This window comes from Nerophis ophidion, linkage group LG14, assembly GCF_033978795.1.
Source record: "Nerophis ophidion isolate RoL-2023_Sa linkage group LG14, RoL_Noph_v1.0, whole genome shotgun sequence".
NCBI classification, from domain to species: Eukaryota; Metazoa; Chordata; class Actinopteri; order Syngnathiformes; family Syngnathidae; genus Nerophis; species Nerophis ophidion.
The window spans coordinates 5,305,237-5,332,736 of NC_084624.1; the positions used below are offsets into that span (position 1 = coordinate 5,305,237).

The 27,500-nt window shown below is 42.6% G+C and overlaps 1 protein-coding gene across 1 annotated transcript in view; it reads right to left on the reverse strand.

Moving 5' to 3' along the window:
• Positions 1-27,500, reverse strand: part of LOC133568022 (receptor-type tyrosine-protein phosphatase mu-like) — a 610,514-nt gene that overhangs the window by 148,432 nt on the left and 434,582 nt on the right. The gene's annotated exons all lie outside the window — the stretch shown is intronic.

Consider the following 27,500-nt stretch of genomic DNA (forward strand, 5'->3'; position numbering starts at 1 on the left):
ATTTCCCAAAAAGTATCATCAGCATAGAGAAACAGCTGGAGAGGCAGAACGCCGGGTGAGGGGGGGGGGGGGGGTGGTGGAAGTACATTCGTGATCCCCTCCGCCGCTTTGAAACCCTCGTCACTTCGCGGACCACCGCCGTCTAACCGCGCTCTCCCGCTGCTTTGTTTCTGCAAATCTCCTCTGTTTGCTCAATTCTGCTAAAACCGCCGCCGCGCTGGTGCCATATGGCGGCGGGGGTCCCCCTCCCCCCCTGCGGTCGTTTGCTCCGAGGGGCTCAGCGTGACGCTAATGGCCGATGTGTTCGCGGGAGAGGAAAAGTGACAGAGGGGTGACATTTTCATCTGCAGGACGCGCTTGCCACCTCCTTCATCTGCAATTAAGAGCGCAAACAACTCGGCGTTGATGTCTGTTGTTGTTGTTGTTTCTTACTGTGCGAGTTCTGATGTGAATTATATTTATATAGCGCTTTTTCTCAAGTGACTCAAAGCGCTTTACATCTTGAAACCCAATATCTAAGTTACATTTAAAGCAGTGTGGGTGGCACTGGGAGCAGGTGGGTAAAGTGTCTTGCCCAAGGACACAACGGCAGTGACTAGGATGGCACAAGCGGGAATCGAACCTGCAACTCTCAAGTTGCTGGCACGGCCACTCTACCAACCGAGCTATGCCGCTTTTAAATTATATCAATTAAAGGCCTACTGAAATGAGATGTTCCTATTTAAACGGGGACAGCAGGTCCATTCTATGTGTCATACTTGGTCATATTTTTGCTGAAAGGATTTAGTAGAGAACATTGATAAGAAAGTTTGCAACTTTTGGTCGCTGATAAAAAAGCCTTGCCTGTACCGGAAGTAGCAGACGATGACGTCACAAGTGTGAGGGCTCCTCACGTCCTCACATTGTTTGTAATGACCTCCTTTTTAGACCAGTTGATCTGCCGCTTCTTGTCTTTCTCCTATGTCCCCCCCTTCCCTTGTGGAGGGGGTCCGGTCCGATGACCATGGATGAAGTACTGGCTGTCCAGAGTCGAGACCCAGGATGGACCGCTCGCCTGTGTATCGGTTGGGGACATCTCTACGCTGCTGATCCGCCTCCGCTTGAGATGTTTTCCTGTGGACGGGACTCTCGCTGCTGTCTCGGATCCGCTTTGAACTGAACTCTCGCGGCTGTGTTGGAGCCACTATGGATTGAACTTTCACAGTATCCTAGTATTAGTATAGTATAGTACTAGTATTAGTATAGTATGGCGATACCAATGAATCATAGTCGGTACTATACCGCCTCTGAAAAGTATCGGTTTACACCTGACATCCATTGTAATGATACCAAGTACAGGAGCGGACAAAAGTCATTACAACCATAACTACGTCAATATTTTTTGGCATCACAACAATAATAGACTGTATTTATGTTATTCACATGTGAATAATGCTGTATAATAGACTGTATTTATATTATTAACATGTGAATAATGCTGTATAATAGACTGTATTTATGTTATTCACATGTGAAACACATAAATACAGTCTATTATTGTTGTGATGCCAAAAAATGTATGCCAAATAATGCTGTATAATAGACTGTATTTATGTTATCCACATGTGAATAATGCTTTATAATAGACTGTATTTATATTATTCACATGTGAATAATGCTGTATAATAGACTGTATTTATGTTATTCACATGTGAATAATGCTGTATAATAGACTGTATTTTTGTTATTCACATGTGAAACACATAGTCTATTATTGTTGTGATGCCAAAAAATATATGCCAAATAATGCTGTATAATAGCCTGTATTTATGTTATTCACATGTGAATAATGTTGTATAATAGACTGTATTTTTGTTATTCACATGTGAAACACATAAATAGTCTATTATTGTTGTGATGCCCAAAAATATATGCCGAATAATGCTGTATAATAGACTGTATTTATATTATTCACATGTGAATAATGCTGTATAATAGACTGTATTTTTGTTATTCACATGTGAAACACAGTCTATTATTGTTGTGATGCCCAAAAATATATGCCAAATAATGCTGTATAATAGACTGTATTTATGTTATTCACATGTGATTAATGCTTTATAATATACTGTATTTATATTATTCACATGTGAATAATGCTGTATAATAGACTGTATTTATATTATTCACATGTGAATAATGCTGTATAATAGACTGTATTTATATTATTCACATGTGAATAATGCTGTATAATAGACTGTATTTATGTTATTCACATGTGAATAATGCTGTATTATAGACTGTATTTATTAAAGATGTCCGAAAATGGCTTTTTTTTGCCGATATTCCGATATTGTCCAACTCCTAATTACCGATTCCGATATCTACCAATACTCATAAGTTGTGGAATTAACACATTATGTCTCATTTTGTTGTGATGTCTCGCTGGATGCATTAAACAATGTAACAAGGTTTTCCAAAAATAAATCAACTACAGTTATGGAGAAAAAAATAAGTGTCAACATGGCATTGCCAAATTTATTATTGAAGTCACAAAGTCCATTATTTTTTTTTTAACATGCCTCAAAACAGCAGCTTGAAATTTGGGACATGCTCTCCCTGAGACAGCATGAGGAGGGGGGTGAATAGTTAGTGCTGTCAAGGGATTCTGGGTACTTGTTCCTTTGTGTTCATGTTGTGTTACGGTGCGGATGTTCTCCCCGAAATGTGTTTGTCATTCTTGTTTGGTGTGGGTTCACAGTGTGGCGCATATTTGTCACAGTGTTAAAGTTGTTTATATGGCCACCCTCAGTGTGACCTGTATGGCTGTTGAACAAGTATGCCTTGCATTCACTTGTGTGTGTGAAATGCCGAAGGTATTATGTGATTGGGCTGCCACGCCAAGGCGGTGCCTTTAAAGGGGAACATTATCACAATTTCAAAAGGGTTGAAAACAATAAAAATCAGTTCCCAGTGACTTGTTTTATTTTTCGAAGTTTTTTTCAAAATTTTACACCTCCCAGAATATCCCTAAAAAAATGTTTAAGTTCTTGATTTTCGCTATTTGCGATGCGACTGTCCATTTCCCTGTGACGTCATACGGTGCTGCCAATACAAACAACATGGCGGTTACCACAGCAAGATATAGCGACATCAGCTCGGATTCAGACTCGGATTTCAGCGGCTTAAGCGATTCAACAGATTACGCATGTATTGAAACAGATGGTCGGAGTATGGAGGCAGATAGCGAAAACGAAATTGAAGAAGAAACTGAAGCTATTGAGCGAATAGCTATTAACGCTATTCGGCCATAGCATGGGTGTACCTAATGAAGTGGCCAATAGAATGGCTGCCTTATTAGCGTCGCCGGTAAAATGTGCGGACCAAACCATCAGGACTTTCGCATCTTGTGACACTGGAGCAACTTAAATACGTCGATTGGTAAGTGTTTGTTTCGCATTAAATGTGGGTATCTAGTTTCAAATGTACATACAGCTAGCGTAAATAGCATGTTAGCATCTATTAGCGTAGCATGTTAGCATCGATTAGCTGGCAGTCACGCTGCGACCAAATATGTCTGATTAGCACATAAGTCAACATCAACAAAACTCACCTTTGTGAATTTGTTGATTTCATAGTTGCAAATGCATCTGCAGGTTATCCATACATCTCTGTGCCATGTCTGCTTTATCACCGCCGGTAAATAGCATGTTAGCATCGATTAGTGTAGCATGTTAACATCGATTAGCTGGCAGTCAACATCAACAAAACTCAGCTTTGTGATTTCGTTGACTTTATAGTTGCAAATGCATCTGCAGGTTATCGATACATCTCTGCCATGTCTGTCTTAGCATCGCCGGTAAAATGTGGAGACACTGTGGTACATTCAATGGGGGTCTGGCGGCAGATTTCTTGCCAGTGGTGCAACTTGAATCCCTCCCTGTTAGTGTTGTTACAACCTCCGACAACACACTGACAAGGCATGATGTCTCCAAGGTTCCAAAAAATAGTGGAAAAAACGGAAAATAACAGAGCTGGGACCAGTGTTTGTAATGTGAAAAGGAAAATGGTGGGTGTATTACCTCGGTGACGTCATCGCTAAAAGACAGATAAACAGAAAGGCGTTTAATTCGCCAAAATTCACCCATTTAGAGTTCGGAAATCGGTTGAAAAAATATATGGTCTTTTTTCTGCACCATCAAGGTATATATTGACGCTTACATAGGTCTGCTGATAATGTTCCCCTTTAAGGTTTATTGGCGCTCTGGACTTCTCTCTACGTCCGTGTACCACTTCGTACAGATTTAATGTGATTTATTGTCTTTTCAGCAATATCATTTTATAATTGTACAGCCTACCAAATCTGTAACACGTGGATGAAGCTTGGTTGAGATCTTCCATGCGTATTATCCCCCTCTCTTATCTTCTGCAAGGTCCCGCCTCTGTTTTGGCTTCGACCAAGTTCGAGTTTAGTAGAGTTAGCTCCACAGACGGAGGCAAGCCGCCGCGTGACGAAGATAAATCTTCATGCAAATGCTGCCGCTAAATTTGTACGAGGGGAATATTTAATGATGGATGAGCGCATTAAAAGGTGCACACACGCGCCACCGGAGATACGCTACGAGTTTGAGAAAGTGCAATGTAAAATGTTTGCAGCGCTTGATGAATGGGAGCATTTGTCATGTGAGCTGCACTGGACAAGATCCCATCCATCAATTTTCTACCGCTTGTCCCTTTGGGGTCAGAGCGGGTGCCGGAGCCTAATTCAACTGCATTCGGGCGGAAGGCGGGGTACAACCCGGACAAGTCGCCCACTCATCGCAGGGCCAACACATATAAACAGACAACATTCACACACAAGGGTCAATTTAGTGTTACTAATCAAACTATCCCCAGGTGCATGTCTTTGGAGGTGGGAGGGGCCTATCCCAGGTGCATGACTTTGGAGGTGGGAGGGGCCTATCCCCAGGTGCATGTCTTTGGAGGTGGGAGGGGCCTATCCCCAGGTGCATGTCTTTGGAGGTGGGAGGGGCCTATCCCCAGGTGCATGTCTTTGGAGGTGGGAGGGGCCTATCCCCAGGTGCATGTCTTTGGAGGTGGGAGGGGCCTATCCCCAGGTGCATGTCTTTGGAAGTGGGAGGAAGCCGGAGTACCCGGAGGGAACCCACGCACTCACGGGGAGAACATGCAAACTCCACACAGAAAGATCCCGAGCCCGGGATTTGAACCCAGGACCACTCAGGACCTTCGTATTGTGAGGCACATGCCCTAACCCAGGGGTGTCCAAACTTTTTCCACTGAGGGACGCACACTGAAAAATCAAAGCAAGCCCCCGGGGGCCATTTTCATAATTTTTATTTTAAAAATATACATTTTGGCCTCCACTCACTTATGATCTTGGGGCCCACAAAGGGTTTTGGTCCAAAAAAACATAAAAAATGTGTCATTATTCGGTAGTATTATTTTTAGTATTATTCAAGTTTTCAATTTCTAGATCCTGCGATGAGGTGGCGACTTGTCCAGGGTGTACGCTGCCTTCCGCCCGATTGTAGCTGAGATAGGCGCCAGCGCCCCCCGCGACCCCGAAAGGGAATAAGCGGTAGAAAATGGATGGATGGATGGATGGAATTTCTAGATCAACATTAGGAAAAAAAAAATGGAAAAAACACAAAATATGCAATATTTTCACCCAATAACTTTTTAGGTGGAATATTTGCGATGATATAATAATTGGAGCCTTAATTTTGGATTTTGATTCATTATTATTTTTTGAGCAATGACACTTAAAAACAAATCACACTAAAATAATTGGGGATCCAAAAGTGTCTTACTCAAAGTGTTAAAAAATAAATAAGACATTTTTTTTTACTGTTTACTCTTAGCACAATAATCTCGGGATCAACTTCAGATATATGTCAATTTTAAGTTTTATTGTTGTTTATGTTTTGTTTGTTTGTTTTAGGCCCTTCGTTAAAAAAAACAGCTCAGTTTTTTATATGGCAAAACACAAAATATGCAATATTTTCACCCAATAACTTTTTAGGTGGAATATTTGCGATTATATAATAATTGGAGCCTTAATTTTGGATTTTCATTCATTATTATTTTTTGAGCAATGACACTTAAAAACAAATCACACTAAAATAATTGGGGATCCAAAAGTTTCCTGCTCATTAAAGTGTTAAAAAATAAATAATACATTTTTTTTTACTGTTTACTTTTAGCACAATATTCTCGAGATCAACTTCAGATATATGTCAATTTTAAGTTTTATTGTTGTTTATGTTTTGTTTGTTTGTTTTAGGCCCTTCGTTAAAAAGAAACAGCTCAGTTTTTTATATGGCAAAACACAAAATATGCAATATTTTCACCCAATTACTTTTTAGTTGGAATATTAGAGATTATATAATAATTGGAGCCTTAATTTTGGATTTTGATTCATTATTATTTTTTGAGCAATGACACTTAAAAACAAATCACACTAAAATAATTGGGGATCCAAAAGTGTCTTACTCATTAAAGTGTTAAAAAATAAATAATACATTTTTTTTTACTGTTTACTTTTAGCACAATATTTTCGAGATCAACTTCAGATATATGTCAAGTTTAAGTTTTATTGTTGTTTATGTTTTGTTTGTTTGTTTAGGCCCTCCGTTAAAAAAAAACAGCTCAGTTTTTTATATGGCAAAACACAAAATATGCAATATTTTCACCCAATAACTTTTTAGGTGGAATATTTGCGATGATATAATAATTGGAGCCTTAATTTTGGATTTTGATTCATTATTATTTTTTGAGCAATGACACTTAAAAACAAATCACACTAAAATAATTGGGGATCCAAAAGTGTCTTACTCATTAAAGTGTTGAAAAATAAATAACACATTCTTTTTACTGTTTACTCTTAGCACAATAATCTCGGGATCAACTTCAGATATATGTCCATTTTAAGTTTTATTGTTGTTTATGTTTTGTTTGTTTGTTTTAGGCCCTTCGTTAAAAAAAACAGCTCAGTTTTTTAGATGGCAAAACACAAAATATGCAATATTTTCACCCAATAACTTTTTAGGTGGAATATTTGAGATGATATAATAATTGGAGCCTTAATTTTGGATTTTGATTCATTATTATTTTTTGAGCAATGACACTAAAAAACAAATCACACCAAAAATAATTGGGGATCCAAAAGTGTCGTACTGATTAAAGTGTTAAAAAATAAATAATACATTTTTTTTACTGTTTACTCTTAGCACAATAATCTCGGGATCAACTTCAGATATATCTGTCATTTTTAAGTTTTATTGTTGTTTATGTTTTGTTTGTTTTTTTAGGTCCTTCGTTAAAAAAAAACAGCTCAGTTTTTTATATGGCAAAACACAAAATATGCAATATTTTCACCCAATAACTTTTTAGGTGGAATATTTGCGATTATATAATAATTGGAGCCTTAATTTTGGATTTTGATTCATTATTATTTTTCAGCAATGACACTTAAAAACAAATCACACTAAAATAATTGGGGATCCAAAAGTGTCGTACTCAAAGTGTTAAAAAATATAAAACACATTTTTTTTTACTGTTTACTCTTAGCACAATAATCTCGGGATCAACTTCAGATATATGTCCATTTTAAGTTTTATTGTTGTTTATGTTTTGTTTGTTTGTTTAGGCCCTTCGTTTAAAAAAATAGCTCAGTTTTTTATATGGCAAAACACAAAATATGCAATATTTTCACCCAATAAATTTTTAGGTGGAATATTTGCGATTATATAATAATTGGAGCCTTAATTTTGGATTTTGATTCATTATTATTTTTTGAGCAATGACACTTAAAAACAAATCACACTAAAATAATTGGGGATCCAAAAGTGTCTTACTCATTAAAGTGTTAAAAAATAAATAACATTTTTTTTTACCATTTACTCTTAGCACAATAATCTCGGGATCAACTTCAGATATATCTGTCAAGTTTTATTGTTGTTTATGTTTTGTTTGTTTGTTTAGGCCCTTCGTTTAAAAAAACAGCTCAGTTTTTTATATGGCAAAACACAAAATATGCAACATTTTCCCCCAAAAATATCTTAAAGTGGAATATTTAATGTGACGTAATCGGAGCCTTGAATAAATCAATAATTAAAAATGACATTGATTTTGATTCATTATTATTTTATAAAGAAATAAACAGCCTGCATGGCAGCTTTGTGTTATTAAACATTGCAACATTTTCTTGTTACATTTCACCTGTTTGCTCTTTTATACCACTTTTTATGATTTTAATTTTTTTCAATTGTATTCTTAAAATGTGCCGTGGGGCCGGTTAAAAATAACCCGCACTTTGGACACCCCTGCACTAAACCCCTGTACCACCGTGCTGGAAAAGATCCCAACTTTGAAGAAAATTAAAAGGAGCGCAGACCTCCACCAAGGTCAGTAACATCGACGGGTAAACGTAACAAAACTTGATTGGATCCTGTTTAACTTGATTAGTTTTTGTCCAAACTTTTTCACTCCAGGGCCACAATGGCCCGGAAATTGGTCAACACTGTGTAGTGTTTTTAAAGTCTATGCCAGGCCTGGGCAATTATTTTGACTCGGGGGGCCGAATTGAGAGAAAAAAATTGAGTTTTTTTTCCCATTTCAGAATTGTATTTTTTTACTCATCCTCCCCCTTGTGGCGACCCATCAGCGTTCCGCTTCTGTCACCCTGCACACTGTTTGTTTGTCTAATCTTGAACGGGTTTGTGCTGAAAACCAAGTTTTCGTTGTACTTGTGCAATGATAATAAAGACCTATCCAATCCTATCCATGTATAAATCCATCCATCCATGCATCCATCCATCTTCTTCCGCTTATCCGAGGTCGGGTCGCGGTGGGCAACAGCCTAAGCAGGGAAACCCAGACTTTCCTTTCCCCAGCCACTTCGTCCAGCTCTTCCCGGGGGATCCCGAGGCGTTCCCAGGCCAGCCGGGAGACATAGTCTTCCCAACGTGTCCTGGGTCTTCCCCGTGGCCTCCTACCGGTTGGACGTGCCCTAAACACCTCCCTAGGGAGGCGTTCGGGTGGCATCCTGACCAGATGCCCGAACCACCTCATCTGGCTCCTCTCCATGTGGAGGAGCAGCGGCTTTTCTTTGAGTTCCTCCCGGATGGCAGAGCTTCTCACCCTATTTCTAAGGGAGAGACCCGCCACCCGGTGGAGGAAATTAATTTCGGTCGCTTGTACCCGTGATCTTATCCTTTCGGTCATGACCCAAAGCTCATGACCATAGGTGAGGATGGGAACGTAGATCGACCGGTAAATTGAAAGCTTTTCCTTCCGAGTCCATGGTTTTCGCCCGGAAAAGGGTGGAATGCCATCTCCGGGTTGGGGAGGAGACCCTGCCCCAAGTGGAGGAGTTCCAGTACCCAGGAGTCTTGTTCACGAGTGAGGGGAGAGTGGATGGTGAGATCGACAGGCGGATCGGTGCGGCGTCTTCAGTAATGCGGACGTTGTACCGATCCGTTGTGGTGAAGAAGGAGCTGAGCCGGAAGGCAAAGCTCTCAATTTACCGGTCGATCTACGTTCCCATCCTCACCTATGGTCATGAGCTTTGGGTCATGACCGAAAGGACAAGATCACGGGTACAAGCGGCCGAAATTAGTTGTCTCTCCCTCAGAGATAGGGTGAGAACCTCTGCCATCCGGGAGGAACTCAAAGTAAAGCCACTGCTCCTTCACATCGCGAGGAGCCAGATGAGGTGGTTCGGGCATCTGGTCAGGATGCCACCCGAACGCCTCCCTAGGGAGGTGTTTAGGGCACGTCCAACCAGTAGGAGGCCACAGGGAAGACCCAGGACACGTTGGGAAGACTATGTCTCCCGGCTGGCCTGGGAACGCCTCGGGATCCCCCGGGAAGAGCTAGACGAAGTGGCTGGGGAGAGGGAAGTCTGGGTTTCCCTGCTTAGGCTGTTGCCCCCGCGACCCGACCTCGGATAAGCGGAAGAAGATGGATGGATGGATGGGCCTTCCGGCTCAGCTCCTTCTTCACCACAACGGATCGGTACAACGTCCGCATTACTGAAGACGCCACACCGATACGCCTGTCGATCTCACCATCCACTCTTCCCCCACTCGTGAACAAGACTCCTAGGTACTTCGGGTGGCATCCTGACCAGATGCCCGAACCACCTCATCTGGCTCCTCTCCATGTGGAGGAGCAGCGGCTTTACTTTGAGTTCCTCCCGGATGGCAGAGCTTCTCACCCTATCTCTAAGGGAGAGACCCGCCACCCGGCGGAGGAAACTCATTTCGGCCGATTGTACCCGTGATCTTGTCCTTTCGGTCTTGACCCAAAGCTCATGACCATAGGTGAGGATGGGAACGTAGATCGACCGGTAAATTGAGAGCTTTGCCTTCCGGCTCAGCTCCTTCATCACCACAACGGATCGGTACAACGTCCGCATTACTGAAGACGCCGCACCGATCTGCCTGTCGATCTCACCATCCACTCTTCCCCCACTCGTGAACAAGACTCCTAGGTACCTGAACTCCTCCACTTGGGGCAGGGTCTCCTCCCCAATCCGGAGATGGCATTCCACCCTTTTCCGGGCGAGAACCATGGACTCGGACTTGGAGGTGCTGATTCTCATTCCTGGTCGCTTCACACTCGGCTGCGAACCGATCCAGTGAGAGCTGAAGATCCCGGTCAGATGAAGCAGAGACCTAATCCTGCGGTCACCAAACCAGAACCCCTCAACGCCTTGACTGCGCCTAGAAATTCTGTCCATAAAAGTTATGAACAGAATCGGTGACAAAGGACAGCCTTGGCGGAGTCGAACCCTCACTGGAAACGAGTCCGACTTACTGCCGGCAATGCGGACCAAGCTCAGGGAGCGGACCACCACAATAAGACAGTCCGATACCCCATACTCTCTGAGCACTCCCCACAGGACTTCCCGAGGGACACGGTCGAATGCCTTCTCCAAGTCCACGAAGCATGTATAAATCCACAGTTTCTAAAGCGGAGCGTGTGTGCACGACAATACCAAAGTGTCGCCATGGCAAAGTCGAAGCAAAGGCAGCAGGTGACGGCGTCGGTGGAAGCCTCATTAGACCGAGCAGGCTCCAGCTCCGCTACAACACAAAAAAGGATCGACGTTTCACCGCCGTGTCCCCGGCAGAAATGACACGGCGGTGGCTTCTTTAAACGGGGAGCTTCAAAAACCTTCCGGCTCAGCATGGAAGGCCTGGTTTCAGCAGAAAGTCGCTGACATGGCCAGCGAAGGTTCATTATTTATGTGACACAGGCGAGTATATCTGACTTCCAGCAGTGACTTTTAACCGCTTGTTTAAATCAATCCCGTCGAAGAAATATTGCCGTTTTCTTACATTTCCACAAAGTTTTGCAGACATGTTTATTTTAGCATCAATCGTGCAAGTGTACCTAATAATGTGTCCAATGTAGGGTTGTCTCGTTACCAATAATTTAGTACTGGTATGTACAGGTGCTGGTCATATTATTAGAATATCATGAAAAAGTTGATTTATTTCAGTAATTATATTCAGAACGTGAAACTTACATATTATCATTATCATTATCCATGTGTTTGTTACGCCTCGTCTCGATTACTGTAACGTATTATTTTCGGGTCTCCCCATGTCTAGCATTAAAAGATTACAGTTGGTACAAAATGCGGCTGCTAGACTTTTGACAAGAACAAGAAAGTTTGATCACATTACGCCTGTACTGTATATACCTTTATATACATATATACATACATATATACCTATACTGTATATACCTTTATATACATATATACATACATATATACCTATTCTGTATATACCTTTTATATACATATATACATACATATATACCTATACTGTATATACCTTTATATACATATATACATACATATATACCTATACTGTATATACCTTTATATACATATATACATACATATATACCTATACTGTATATACCTTTATATACATATATACATACATATATACCTATACTGTATATACCTTTATATACATATATACATACATATATACCTATACTGTATATACCTTTATATACATATATACATACATATATACCTATACTGTATATACCTTTATATACATATATACATACATATATACCTATACTGGCTCACCTGCACTGGCTTCCTGTGCACTTAAGATGTGACTTTAAGGTTTTACTACTTACGTATAAAATACTACACGGTCTAGCTCCAGCCTATCTTGCCGATTGTATTGTACCATATGTCCCGGCAAGAAATCTGCGTTCAAAAGACTCCGGCTTATTAGTGATTCCTAGAGCCCAAAAAAAGTCTGCGGGCTATAGAGCGTTTTCCGTTCGGGCTCCAGTACTCTGGAATGCCCTCCCGGTAACAGTTTGAGATGCTACCTCAGTAGAAGCATTTAAGTCTCACCTTAAAACTCATCTGTATACTCTAGCCTTTAAATAGACCTCCTTTTTAGACCAGTTGATCTGCCGCTTCTTTTCTTTCTCCTATGTCCCCCCCTCCCTTGTGGAGGGGGTCCGGTCCGATGACCATGGATGAAGTACTGGCTGTCCAGAGTCGAGACCCAGGATGGACCGCTCGCCTGTATCGGTTGGGGACATCTCTACGCTGCTGATCCGCCTCCGCTTGAGATGGTTTCCTGTGGACGGGACTCTCGCTGCTGTCTTGGATCCGCTTGAACTGAACTCTCGCGGCTGTGTTGGAGCCACTATGGATTGAACTTTCACAGTATCATGTTAGACCCGCTCGACATCCATTGCTTTCGGTCCCCTAGAGGGGGGGGGGGGGGGTTGCCCACATCTGAGGTCCTCTCCAAGGTTTCTCATAGTCAGCATTGTGACTGGCGTCCCACTGGATGTGAATTCTCCCTGCCCACTGGGTGTGAGTTTTCCTTGCCCTTTTGTGGGTTCTTCCGAGGATGTTGTAGTCGTAATGATTTGTGCAGTCCTTTGAGACATTTGTGATTTGGGGCTCTATAAATAAACATTGATTGATTGATTGATATTATATCAATTCATTACACACATAGTGATATATTTGAAATGTTTATTTCTTTCAATTTTGATGATTAGTACTGACAACTACTTAAAATCACAAATTCAGTATCTCAGAAAATTAGACTATTAGTTCCGACTAGTACCAAAAAATATTTTTTAGAAATGTGGGCCAACTGAAAAGTATGAAGATGGAAAGTTCCAGCATGTACGGCAATCAATACTTAGTTGCAGCTCCTTTTTGCCTGAATTGCTGCAGCAATACGGCGTGGTATAAAGTCGACCAGTCTGTTGCACTCCTCAGGTGTTATGAGAGCCCAGGTTGCTTTAATAGTGGCCTTCAGCTCTTCAGCATTGTTGGGTCTGGCATCTGGCATCTTCCGCTTCACAATACCACATAGCTTTTCTATGGGGTTAAGGTCAGGTGAGTTTGCAGGCCAATCAAGAACAGGGATCAATCAATCAATCAATCAATGTTTATTTATATAGCCCCAAATCACAAATGTCTCAAAGGACTGCACAAATCATTACGACTACAACATCCTCGGAAGAACCCACAAAAGGGCAAGGAAAACTCACACCCAGTGGGCAGGGAGAATTCACATCCAGTGGGACGCCAGTGACAATGCTGACTATGAGAAACCTTGGAGAGGACCTCAGATGTGGGCAACCCCCCCTCTCTAGGGGGCCGAAAGCAATGGATGTCGAGCGGGTCTAACATGATACTGTGAAAGTTCAATCCATAGTGGCTCCAACACAGCCGCGAGAGTTCAGTTCAAGCGGATCCAAGACAGCAACGAGAGTCCCGTCCACAGGAAACCATCTCAAGCGGATCAGCAGCGTAAAGACGTCCCCAACCGATACAGGCGAGCGGTCCATCCTGGGTCCCGACGAGCGGTCCATCCTGGGTCTCGACTCTGGACAGCCAGTACTTCATCCATGGTCATCGGACCGGACCCCCTCCACAGGGGAGGGGGGGACATAGGAGAAAGAAAAGAAGCAGCAGATACCATGGTCCTTAAACCGGGTACTGGTAGATTTGGCACTGTGTGCAGGTGCCAAGTCATGTTGGAAAATGAAATCTTCACCGCCATAAAATTGGTCCGCGGCAGGCAGCATAAAGTGTTCTAAAACTTCCTGGTAGACTGCTTCATTGACCCTAGACCTCAGGAAACACAGTGGACCAACACCAGCAGATGCCATGGCACCCCAGACCATTACCCATTGTGGAAATGTGACACTGGACTTCAGGCAACGTGGATTCTGTGCCTCTCCTGTCTTCCTCCAGACTCTGGGACCTTGATTTCCAAAGGAGATACTTTCATCTGAAAACATAACTTTGGACCACTCAGCAGCAGTCCAGTCCTTTTTTGTCTTGAGCCCAGGCGAGACGGTTTTGACGTTGTCTCTTATTCAAGAGTGGCTTTACACAAGGAATGCGACATATCTCGCGTACGTCGGTGCGTGGTTGTTCTTGAAGCACTGACTCCAGCTGCAGTCCACTCTTTGTGGATCTCCCCCACATTTTTGTTTGACAATCCTCTCCAGGGCGCGGTTATCCCTCTTTTTTTCTACCACATCTTTGTCTTCCCTTGGCCTCTCTATTAATGTGCTTGGACACAGAGCTCTGGGAACATTCAACCTCTTTGTGTCTTGCCCTCCTTCTTTAAAGTATCAATGCTCATCTTTTGGACAGTTGTCAAGTCAGCACTCTTCCCCATGATTGTGTGTCATACAGAATCAAAACCAGAGACCATTTAAAGGCGTTTCCAGGTGTTTTGAGTTAGTTAACTAATTAGAGTGTGGCACCAGGTGTCTTCAATATCGGACCTTTTCACCATATTCTAATTTTCTGAGATGTTGAGTTTAGGGTTTTCAGCTATAATCATCTCCTTTTTGGCAAAAAAAAAACACTTGAAATGTATCAATCTGTTTGGAATGAATGTATACATTTTACAAGTTTGACTTTCTAAATGGAATTAATGAAATAAATCAACTTTTTCATGATATTCTAATAATATGACCAGCACCTGTATATCGATACTTTTGAAAATAAAGGGAAGTACACACAATTTTATATTGGCGTTTTTTTTTTTTTTTTACAGTAAATCTTACAATACAGTAGTGAGTGAGTGAATTATATTTATATAGCGCTTTTCTCTAGTGACTCAAAGCGCTTTACATAGTGAAACCCAATATCTAAGTTACATTTAAACCAGTGTGGGTGGCACTGGGAGCAGGTGGGTAAAGTGTCTTGCCCAAGGACACAACGGCAGTAACTAGGATGGCGGAATCGAACCAGCAACCCTCAAGTTGCTGGCACGGCCACTCTACCAACCGAGCTATGCCGTAAACACACGTTTCCTATTGCACTCAAAAAACAATTTTAGAAGGTTGAAATATAAATTAAAAGGCATTCAACTTCATGCACTCAAAGAACCATTTTCCTTTTTACATATAGTCAAGGATTAGGTTAGAATATGACAAAAAAAGCTTTATTTAAATCATATTAAATGTTTCATGATTTACGGTTGCCACTCCTGGTCTGTGCTTTCAGAAAAATGCCATTATTTGTAAGTACTAAAAACAAAACTATGGATAAATGTACACAAATAAGACATGCAGCAGATAAATTGAAAATATTAGCAATTTGGGTTGGCTGAGTGAAGGGAACGTCTGCCCTGTGCTCCCCTCTTTTGGTCTGCACCGGAGCAGAACAACAGGACAGGTGTAACAACACACATCACTATTGGTCACTCCTTGTGCAAATCTTATTATTCAAATGTTTACCTAAGTTTGAAGTGTGTTTTAAAGCAACACTTAAAGCGCGGCTCTTCCTTGTTTAAAGTGTCACCTTTATCGTTGGGTTCGAAGCCCAAATATCTCCATATTTCGCTTCACGCACCCTCTTCATAAACCATTTGAATTATTGCTAGTATGCACTCTGTGTGTGCGTTTTGACACACTCAAAAGTCCTACTGAAAGCCACTACTAGCGACCACGCAGTCTGATAGTTTATATATCAATGATGAAATATTAACATTGCAACACATGCCAATACGGCCGCTTTAGTTTACTAAATTGCAGTTTTAAATTTCCCGCGAAGTATCCTGTTGAAAACATCGCGGAATGATGACGCGTATGATGACGCGTGCGCGTGACGTCACCGGTGGTAGCGGACATGTTCTCCCAGCACCGATCACAGCTAAAAGTAGTCTGCTTTAATCGCATAATTCCACAGTATTCTGGACATCTGTGTTGCTGAATCTTTTTGCAATTTGTTCAATTAATAATGGAGACGTCAAAGAAGAAAGATGTCGGCGTATTGCGGCCGGCTGTGGCAAAACAAACACAGCCTGTGTTTCTTTGTTTACATTCCCTAAAGATGACGGTGAAGCTTTACTATGGAACAGAGCGGTCAAACCAACATGGTTGTCTACCACATGTCAACCGGCAGGTTTCGGTGAGAAAATGGTGGTAATAAGTCAGCTTTTACCGTAGACATGAGCGGAGTTTGTGTCCTTCCTCCTGCAGCTGTCAAAGAGGCAGCTGCGACTCTCTTGGCTCCTCCGTGGCTTCCCTCAGAGACACTGGCGGTCACCACACCCCTCCGACTTTCAGGTATGACTATATACTCTCACTACAACACTAGTGAGATTCTTCTAGTCCTTCACTCTCACTATCTTCATCCACGAATCTTTCATCCTCGCTCAAATTAATGGGGAAATTGCCGCTTTCTCGGTCCGAATCGCTCTAGCTGCTGGTGACCATGATTGTAAACAATGTGAGGATGTGAGGAGCTCTACAACCCGTGACGTCACGCGCACATTGTCTGCTACTTCCGGTACAGGCAAGGCTTTTTGATTAGCGACTAAAAGTTGCAAACTTTATTGTCGATGTTCTCTACCGGACCGAGAAAGCGACAATTTCCCCGTTAATTTGAGCGAGGATGAAAGATTCGTGGATGAGGAAAGTTAGAGTGAAGGAATAGAAAAAAACGGGGGGAAAAATACGGCAGTGGGAGTGATTCAGTTGTTATTAGACACATTTACTAGGATAATTCTGAAAAATCCCTTATCATCTTATTGTGTTACTAGTGTTTTAGTGAGATTATATGGTACCTGAAAGTCGGAGGGGTGTGGCCACGAGTGTGGTGACCGCCAGTGTCTCTGAGGTAAGCCTCGTTTCTCGACGAGGCGAAGCGAAGGTAGCCACTGCGGAAGCATCCCACGTTCGGGGGCGGCCGGTCGGAGGAGGCAAGAGAGTCCGCAGCTGCCTCTTTCACAGGTGTAAGAGCAACGACGCAAACTGCCCGCTCATGTCTATGGTAAGAGCCGACTTATTACCACAATTTTCTCACCCAAACCTGCCGGTTGACATGTGGTAGGGAACCATGTTCGCTTGACCGCTCTGTTCCATAGTAAAGCTTCACCGTCATCTTTAGGGAATGTAAACAAGGAAACACCGGCTGTGTTTGTGTTGCTAAATGCAGCTGCAATACACCGCTTCCCACTTACATCTTTCTTCTTTGACGTCTCCATTATTAATTGAACAAATTGCAAAAGATTCAGCAACACAGATGTCCAGAATACTGTGGAATTATGCGATTAAAGGAGACGACTTCGCGCGAAATTTAAAATTGCAATTTAGTAAACTAAAGCGGCCGTATTGGCATGTGTTGCAATGTTAATATTTCACCATTGATATATAAACTATCAGACTGCGTGGTCGCTAGTAGTGGCTTTCAGTCGGCTGTTCTTTAATCAGCCCTTTTTGCAATATTGGTGCAAATCATAACATGAAATATGTGTGACATACTGTGGCCGAGCCTTTTCCAATCCTTTCCTGCCGCCCCTCGTCCTCGCTCATCATCATGCAGCGCTGTCACGTGCTAAATATGCGAGGCTTGTACCAATTAAAGTGATTCTTGCTGCATGTTCGCCGAGCGCGCCGGCTTTAATGAAGGTGTTCGCCCCGGAGCACTCCGTGTTATACACGCCGCGTTTAGCAGACCTCCTGCGTCCCCCTCGCTGCAGCGAAGCGAACCCCCCCACCCCACCCCACATGTAGAGTTATGAGGGTGTTGCATGAGAAGAGATATAAACAGTGAGCACTTCGATGCACACATTAAAGGCCGACTGAAAGCCACTACTAGCGACCACGCAGTCTGATAGTTTATATATCAATGATGAAATATTAACATTGCAACACATGCCAATACGGCCGCTTTAGTTTACTAAATTGCAATTTTAAATTTCCCGCGAAGTTTCCTGTTGAAAACGTCGCGGAATGATGACGTGTGCTTGTGAAGTCTCGGGTTGTAGCGGACATATTAGCCCAGCACCAATCACGGCTAAAAGTCGTCCAATTTAATCACATAATTACACAGTAATTTGGACGTCTGTGTTGCTGAATCGTTTGCAATTTGTTCGATTAATAATGGAGACGTCAAAGAAGAATGCTGTTGGTGGATTGCAATTGCCTTTAGCGACCAAAACACAGCCCGGTGTTTCTTTGTTTGTTGTGAAGCTTTAGCAAACATGTTTCTCTACCACATGTCAACCAGCAAGTTTCTGATGAGAAAATTGTGATATTAAATCGGCTCTTACCAGAGACTCGTGCAAAGTTAGCGTCCTCCTACAGCATCCGTCAAAAAGGCAGCTGAGATCTGGGCTATTCCATTGGCTTCTCTCAGAGACACTGGCGGTCACCGCAGCCCTCCGACTTTCAGGTATGACTTTATAATTTCACTAAAACACTAGTAACACAACAAGCAGATAAGGGATTTTCTAGAATTCTCCTAGTAAATGCGTCTAATAACATCTGAATCGCTCCCACTGCCGTCGCCTTTTTTTTTCTTTTTTTTTTCTAGTGCTTTACTCTAACTTTCCTCATCCACAAATTTTTCATTCCCGCTCAAATTAATGGGGAAATCGTCGCTTTCTCGGTCTGAATCACTCTTGCTGCTCGTGGCCATGATTGTAAAAAATGTTCAGACGTGAGGAGATCCACAACCCGTGACCTCACGCGCACATCGTCTGCTACTTCCCGCGGAAGTATCATGCTAAAACGTCACGGCATGATTATAGAGGACATGTTGTTCCAACACCGCTCCCAGCTATAAGTCGTGTGTTTTCATCGCATAATTCCACAGTATTCTGGACAGCTGTGTTGCTGAATCTTTTGCAATTTGTTCGATTAATAATGGAGACGTCAAAGAAGAATGCTGTTGGTGGAAAGCGGTGGATTGCAGCTGCCTTTAGCAACCAAAACACAGCCAGGTGTTTCTTTGTTTGTTGTGAAGCTTTAGCAAACATGTTTCTCTACCACATGTCAACCAGCAAGTTTCGGATGAGAAAATTGTGATATTAAATCGGCTCTTACCAGAGACTCGTGCGAAGTTAGCGTCCTCCTACAGCATCCGTCAAAAAGGCAGCTGTGATCTGGGCTCTTCCATTGGCTTCACCGCAGCCCTCCGACTTTCAGGTATGACTTTATAATCTCACTAAAACACTAGTAACACAACAAGCAGATAAGGGATTTTCTAGAATTATCCTAGTAAATGTGTCTAATAACATCTGAATCGCTCCCACTGCCGTCGCCTTTTTTTTCCCTTTTTTTTTTCTAGTTCTTTACTCTAACTTTCCTCATCCACAAATCTTTCATTCTCGCTCAAATTAATGGGGAAATCGTCGCTTTCTCGGTCAGAATCGCTCTTGCTGCTCGTGGCCATGATTGTAAAAAATGTTCAGATGTGAGGAGCTCCACAACCCGTGACCTCACGCGCACATCGTCTGCTACTTCCCGCGGAAGTATCATGCTAAAACGTCAAGGTATGATGGTAGAGGACATGTTGTTCCAGCACCGCTCCCAACTATAAGTCGTGTGTTTTCATCGCATAATTACACAGTAATTTGGACATCTGTGTTGCTGAATCTTTTGCAATTTGTTCGATTAATAATGGAGACGTCAAAGAAGAATGCTGTTGGTGGAAAGCGGTGGATTGCAGCTGCCTTTAGCAACCAAAACACAGCCCGGTGTTTCTTTGTTTGTTGTGAAGCTTTAGCAAACATGTTTCTCTACCACATGTCAACCAGCAAGTTTTGGATGAGAAAATTGTGATATTAAATCGGCTCTTACCAGAGACTTGTGCGAAGTTAGCGTCCTCCTACAGCATCTGTCAAAAAGGCAGCTGTGATCTGGGCTCTTCCATTGGCTTCACCACAGCCCTCCGACTTTCAGGTATGACTTTATAATCTCACTAAAACACTAGTAACACAACAAGCAGATAAGGGATTTTCTAGAATTATCCTAGTAAATGGGTCTAATAACATCTGAATCGCTCCCACTGCCGTCGCCTTTTTTTTTCTTTTTTTTTTCTAGTGCTGTACTCTAACTTTCCTCATCCACACATTTTTCATTCTCGCTCAAATTAATGGGGAAATCGTCGCTTTCTCGGTCTGAATCGCTCTTGCTGCTCGTGGCCATGATTGTAAAAAATGTTCATCCTCTGCTACTTCCCGCGGAAGTATCATGCTAAATCGTCACGGTATGATTGTAGAGGACATGTTGTTCCAGCACCGCTCCCAGCTATAAGTCGTGTGTTTTCATCGCATAATTCCACAGTATTCTGGACAACTGTGTTGCTGAATCTTTTGCAATTTGTTCAATGAATAATGGAGACGTCAAAGAAGAAAGCTGTAGGTGGGAAGCGGTGTATTGCGGCTGCCTTTGGCAACACAAACACAGCCGGTGTTTCATTGTTTAAATTCCCGAAAGATGACGGTGAAGCTTTACTATGGAACAGAGCGGTCAAGTGAACATGGTTGGATTGGACCACACCCACAAAGTACAGTGTATTTAGCAGCGATCATTTCGAAAAATTATGTTTCGAAGAAGGTCCCTTGCGAAGGGCAGAGATGGGCATCGCCACCACCCGTCGACTGGTGCTGAAGAAAAGTGCATGGCCGACTTTCAGGTTGTACAGGTACGACCATATAATCTCACTAAAACACTAGTAACACAATAAGCAGATAAGGGATTTTCCAGAATGATCCTAGTAAATATGTCTAATAACATCTGAATCGCTACCACTGTATTTTTTTTCTAGTTCTTCACTCTCACTTTCCTCATCCACAAATCTTTCATCCTCGCTAAAATTAATGGGGAAATCGTCGCTTTCTCGGTCTGAATCGCTCTTGCTGCTGGTGGCCATGATTGTAAAAAATTTTCAGATGTGAGGAGCTCCACAACCCGTGACCTCACGCGCACATCGTCTGCTACTTCCCACGGAAGTATCATGCTAAAACGTCACGGTATGATGGTAGAGGACATTTTGTTCCAGCACCGTTCCCAGCTATAAGTCGTCTGTTTTCATCGCATAATTCCACAGTATTCTGGACATCTGTGTTGCTGAATCTTTTGCAATTTGTTCAATGAATAATGGAGACGTCAAAGAAGAAAGCTGTAGGTGGGAAGCGGTGTATTGCGGCCGGCTTTAGCAACACAAATACAGCAGGTGTTTCATTGTTTACATTCCCGAAAGATGACGGTGAAGCTTTACTATGGAACAGAGATGTCAAGTGAACATGGTTGGATTGGACCACACCCACAAAGTACAGTGGGACGGCGTGGCGCAGTGGGAGAGTGGCCGTGCGCAACCCGAGGGTCCCTGGTTCAAATCCCACCTAGTACCAACCTCGTCACGTCCGTTGTGTCCTGAGCAAGACACTTCACCCTTGCTCCTGATGGGTGCTGGTTAGCGCCTTGCATGGCAGCTCCCTCCATCAGTGTGTGAATGGGTGAATGTGGAAGTAGTGTCAAAGCGCTTTGAGTACCTTGAAGGTAGAAAAGCGCTATACAAGTACAACCCATTTATCATTTATTTATTTATTTAGCAGCGATCATTTCGAAAGATTATGTTTCGCGAAGGGCAGTGATGGGCATCGCCACCACCTGTCGACTGGTGCTGAGGAAAAGTGCGGGGCCGACCTTCAGGTTGTACAGGTACGACCATATAATCTCACTAGTACACTAGTAACACAATAAGCAGATAAGGGATTTTCCAGGATGATCCTAGTAAATGTGTCTAATAACATCTGAATCGCTCCCCCCTGTATAGTCTTTTTTTTTTTTTAGTCCTGCACTCTCACTTTCCTCATCCATAAATCTTTCATCCTCGCTCAAATTAATGGGGAAATCGTCGCTTTCTCGGTCCGAATCGCTCTGGCTGCTGGTGGCCATGATTGTAAACAATGTTCAGATGTGAGGAGCTCCACAACCCGTGACGTCACGCGTACATCGTCTGCTACTTCCGGTACAGGCAAGGCTTTTTTTAATTAGCGACCAAAAGTTGCGAACTTTATCGTGGATGTTCTCTACTAAATCCTTTCAGCAAAAATATGGCAATATCAAGTATGACACATAGAATGGACCTGCTATCCCCCGTTTAAATAAGAAACTCTCATTTCAGTAGGCCTTTAGAGCTAAATGACAAGCGGACATGATTGGAGACTTGCAGGTATGCACCCTCATGCCTACAAGATGTTTTTGTTTTACCAAGTGTCCACCTGACAAGAAAAAACTATCCACCCACTTTCATTAAATGGCATACAACTTTTAGGGATTTATGGTTTTAAAACAACGACCGTGGTCCACACAAATCAAATAAGCAGTGGATTTCTAATTAGAGCAGGGTCACGCTGGCATTAACACACTGCTGTGATGGAGGAATGCACAGTACAGGGTTGAAATTCTACTGAATGCGCATTAAATCAGGTTGTTTTAACTAATAATCATGCTGCAAGATCTACACTGCAAAAATTGAAATTTAAGTAAGATAAAATATCTCAAATAAGGGCGATATTTGCTTATTTTCTGTCTGATAAGATAATTCTTCTCACTTAGCAGATTTTATGTTAGAGTTTTTTACTTGTTTTAAGTGTTTTGGTCCTAAATGATCTCAGTAAGATATTACAGCTTGTCATAGAAATTTGATGACCTATATTGAGTAAAACATGCTTGAAACTAGAATATCAACTGTTGCAAAGCTGTGTCATCAACACTCACATCTCTCTGCTTTTAATGCATTCTACATCGTAAATAAACTCTAGCAAGAGGTGGTTAACCATGTTTAGTCAATAAAGCCCTCTTATATGTTATATTTTATATTGCTACTATGGCACATTTTTAGTGTACTTTATACCTTTTATTTCTGCCTTTGTTTGCGTTATCCTTTCCATCATTAAAGGCCTACTGAAATGAGATGTTCTTATTTAAACGGGGATAGCAGGTCCATTCTATGTGTCATACTAGATCATTTCGCGATATTGCCATATTTTTGCGGAAAGGATTTAGTAGAGAACATCCACGATAAAGTTCGCAACTTTTGGTCGCTAATAAAAAAAGCCTTGCCTGTACCGGAAGTAGCAGACGATGTGCGCGTGACGTCACGGGCTGTAGGGCTCCTCACATCTGAAAATTGTTTACAATCATGGCCACCAGCAGCTAGAGCTATTCGGACCGAAAAAGCGACGATTTCTCCATTAATTTGAGCGAGGATGACGTATTTGTGGATGAGGAAAGTTAGAGTGAAGCACTTAAAAAAAAAAAAAAAGGCGACGACTCCAGGTAGCGGCAGTGGGAGCATTTCAAATGTAATTAGACACATTTACAAGGATAATTGGGCTTCACGGTGGCAGAGGGGTTAGTGCGTCTGCCTCACAATAAGAAGTTCCTGCAGTCCTGGGTTCAAATCCAGGCTCGGGATCTTTCTGTGTGGAGTTTGCATGTTCTTCCCGTGAATGCGTGGGTTCCCTCCGGGTACTCCGGCTTCCTCCCACTTCCAAAGACATGCACCTGGGGATAGGTTGATTGGCAACACTAAATGGTCCCTAGTGTGTGAATGTGTGTGTGAATGTTGTCTGTCTATCTGTGTTGGCCCTGCGATGAGATGGTGACTTGTCCAGGGTGTACCCCGCCTTCCGCCCGATGGTAGCTGAAATAGACGCCAGCGCCCCCCGCGACCCCAAAAGGGAATAAGCGGTAGGAAATGGATGGATGGATACAAGGATGATTCTGGAAAATCCCTTATCTGCTTATTGTGTTAATAGTATTTTAGTGAGAATATAAAGTCACACCTGAAAGTCGGATGGCTGCGGTGAACGCCAGTGTCTCTGACAGAGGCCGAGGAGCCAAGATCACAGCTGCCTTTTTGAGATGCAGAATGATGTCGCATAATCCACTCAAGTCTCCGGTAAGAGCCGACTTAATATCACAATTTTCCGATCCAAAAACGTGCTGGTTGACGTAGAGAAAACATGTTCGCTTGACCGCTCTGTGTTAAAGCTTCACAACAAACAAAGAAACACCGGCTGTGTTTCGACCATAAAGTTCGCAACTTTTGGTCACTAATAAAAAAGCCTTGCCTGTACCGGAAGTAGCAGACGATGTGCGCGTGACGTCACGGGTTGTGGAGCTCCTCACATCTGAACATTGTTTACCATCATGGCCACCAGCAGCAAGAGCGATTCAGACCGAGAAAGCGACGATTTCCCCATTAATTTGAGCAAGAATGAAAGATTTGTGGATGAGGAAAGTTAGAGTAAAGCACTAGAAAAAAAAAAGAAAAAAAAGGCGACGGCAGTGGGAGCGATTCAAATGTTATTAGACACATTTACTAGGATAATTCGAGAAAATACCTTATCTGCTTGTTGTGTTACTAGTGTTTTAGTGAGATTATAAAGTCATACCTGAAAGTCGGAGGGCTGCGGTGAAGCCAATGGAAGAGCCCAGATCACAGCTGCCTTTTGGACAGATGCTGTAGGAGGACGCTAACTTCGCACAAGTCTCTGGTAAGAGCCGATTTAATATCACAATTTTCTCATCCAAAACTTGCTGGTTGACATGTGGTTGGGAAACATGTTTGCTAAAGCTTCACAACAAACAAAGAAACACCGGGCTGTGTTTTGGTTGCTAAAGGCAGCTGCAATCCACCAACAGCATTCTTCTTTGACGTCTCCATTATTAATCGAACAAATTGCAAACGATTCCGCAACACAGACGTCCAAATTACTGTGTAATTATGCAATTAAATCGGACGACTTTTAGCCGTGTGTGGTGCAGGGCTAATATGTCCGCTACAACCATCATTCCGCAATGTTTTCAACAGGATATCTCGCGGGAAATTTAAAATTGCAATTTAGTAAACTAAAGCGGCCGTATTGGCATGTGTTGCAATGTTAATATTTCATCATTGATATATAATCTATCAGACTGCGTGGTCGCTAGTAGTGGCTTTCAGTAGGCCTTTAAATGTTAATGTTAATTGTTCCATCCTCATTAAAGTTTGTGTAAGTTTAAGTAAAATGCACGCACACATTTAGATGAGTTTAAGCGTGATTCAAACTTCCTACAATGTCCTTGGCAAGCGACGGCAGTGGGAGCGATTCAGATGTTATTAGACACATTTACTAGGATAATTCTAGAAAATCCCTTATCTGCTTATTGTGTTAATAGTATTTTAGTGAGAATATAAAGTCACACCTGAAAGTCGGATGGCTGCGGTGAACGCCAGTGTCTCTGACAGAGGCCGAGGAGCCAAGATCACAGCTGCCTTTTTGAGATGCAGGATGATGTCGCATAATTCACTCAAGTCTCCGGTAAGAGCCGACTTAATATCACAATTTTCCGATCCAAAAACGTGCTGGTTGACGTAGAGAAACATGTTCGCTTGACCGCTCTGTGTTAAAGCTTCACAACAAACAAAGAAACACCGGGCTGTGTTTCGGTTGCTAAAGGCAGCTGCAATCCACCGCTTTCCACCAACAGCATTCTTCTTTGACGTCTCCATTATTAATTGAACAAATTGCAAAAGATTCAGCAACACAGACGTCCAAAATACTGTGTAATTATGCCATTAAATCGGATGACTTTAACCGTAAGTGGTGCTGGGCTAATATGTCCGCTACAACCATCATTCCGCAATGATTTCAACAGGAAACTTCGCGGGAAATTTAAAATTGCAATTTAGTAAACTAAAGCGGCCGTATTGGCATGTGTTGCAATGTTAATATTTCATCATTGATATATAAACTATCAGACTGCGTGGTCGCTAGTAGTGGCTTTCAGTCGGCCTTTAATGTTAATTGTTCCATCCTCATTAAAGTTTGTGTAAGTTTAAGTGAAATGAACGCACACATTTAGATGAGTTTAAGCGTGATTCAAGCTTCCTACAATGTTCTTGGCAAGCGTTACACTTCGCTCTGCCGTTTGATTGGCAGCTCCAACCCTCCCGGGACCACTGCTCTGATGCCCCCCCCCCCAAAGCGGCAGGCAGGCCACCTGATTAAAGTATCGACCGTCCATTTGATGGTACATGTGAGCGCATGGCTAACGAGCGTGCCGTCGCCACCTCTGGCGACGCCGCCAAAGCGCACATTTTGGCGACGGCGGCCGACGACTGAGACTTTGATGAATGCATGAAAGCTTTAATGGGCCCCCATCAATCATACAAGGTGACGGCTTGCATGTTCAGAGCACGCTCCAGAAGGGGGGCCCCCGCGGATGAATTTTATTAATTAGGCGTTAAAAGATGAATAAGAACACCTGCCAGTGTGCGAGAAGTTTGCATTTCATCCAATAAACTCGCAGGGTTCTGACTTTTGAGCGAAACTTGCCATCATCGAACGACGGCATTAAACTCAGTGTTATCTACAGGTGGATTATTACTAGAGATGTCCGATAATGGCTTTTTTGCCGATATCTGATATTGTCCAACTCTTGGACAATATCAGATATCGGCCTTATTGTTTATGTTCGTGTTGGACACAAATAATCAAGAAGACGCGTGCAAAAACTACAAAAAAAAAGCATGCTTTTGATGGGGAAAAAGGGATGTAGGAGCAAAAACAAAGCATGAAATGTGCGATGTAGGGCAAACAGGAAGTGAGGAAGAGAACAATCACATTCATTGGGAGATAAATGTCTGCTATTGTAGTTCTAATCCTCTACAGCAGGGGTCGGGAACCTTTTTGGCGGAGAGAGCCAAGAAGCCAAATATTTGAAAATGTATTTCCCTAAGCGCCATATAATATTTTTTTTTAACACTGAACACAACTAAACGCGTGCATTTTTAAGTAAGACCCACATTTCCAGAGTCTTTAAAATAACATTGTTATTCTGAAGCTAACTGTGGAGGGGGCGTGGCCTGCAGGCCTGCAGCAAAGCGGGATGTTGCCAGGACTGGCCTCGAAATCAGCAACAGGTGCGTAGAAGGCCCACCTGGGCCTTTTTATCTAATCACCTGTCGCTCTGTTATAAGCAGCCAGGTTGGGGCTGGAGCCAGAGCGCGAGTGAGGACGAAAGAGAAAAAGACAATTGCTGGAAAGCAACTGAGAGACTATTTGAAAAAACAACAACAATATTTTACCCTAAAACAGGCTCTCATGTCGGTGCTTGGTGGTCCGAAGAACCCCCAGGAGGGCAAGCCCAACACTAACCAATAATAAATAAATTAC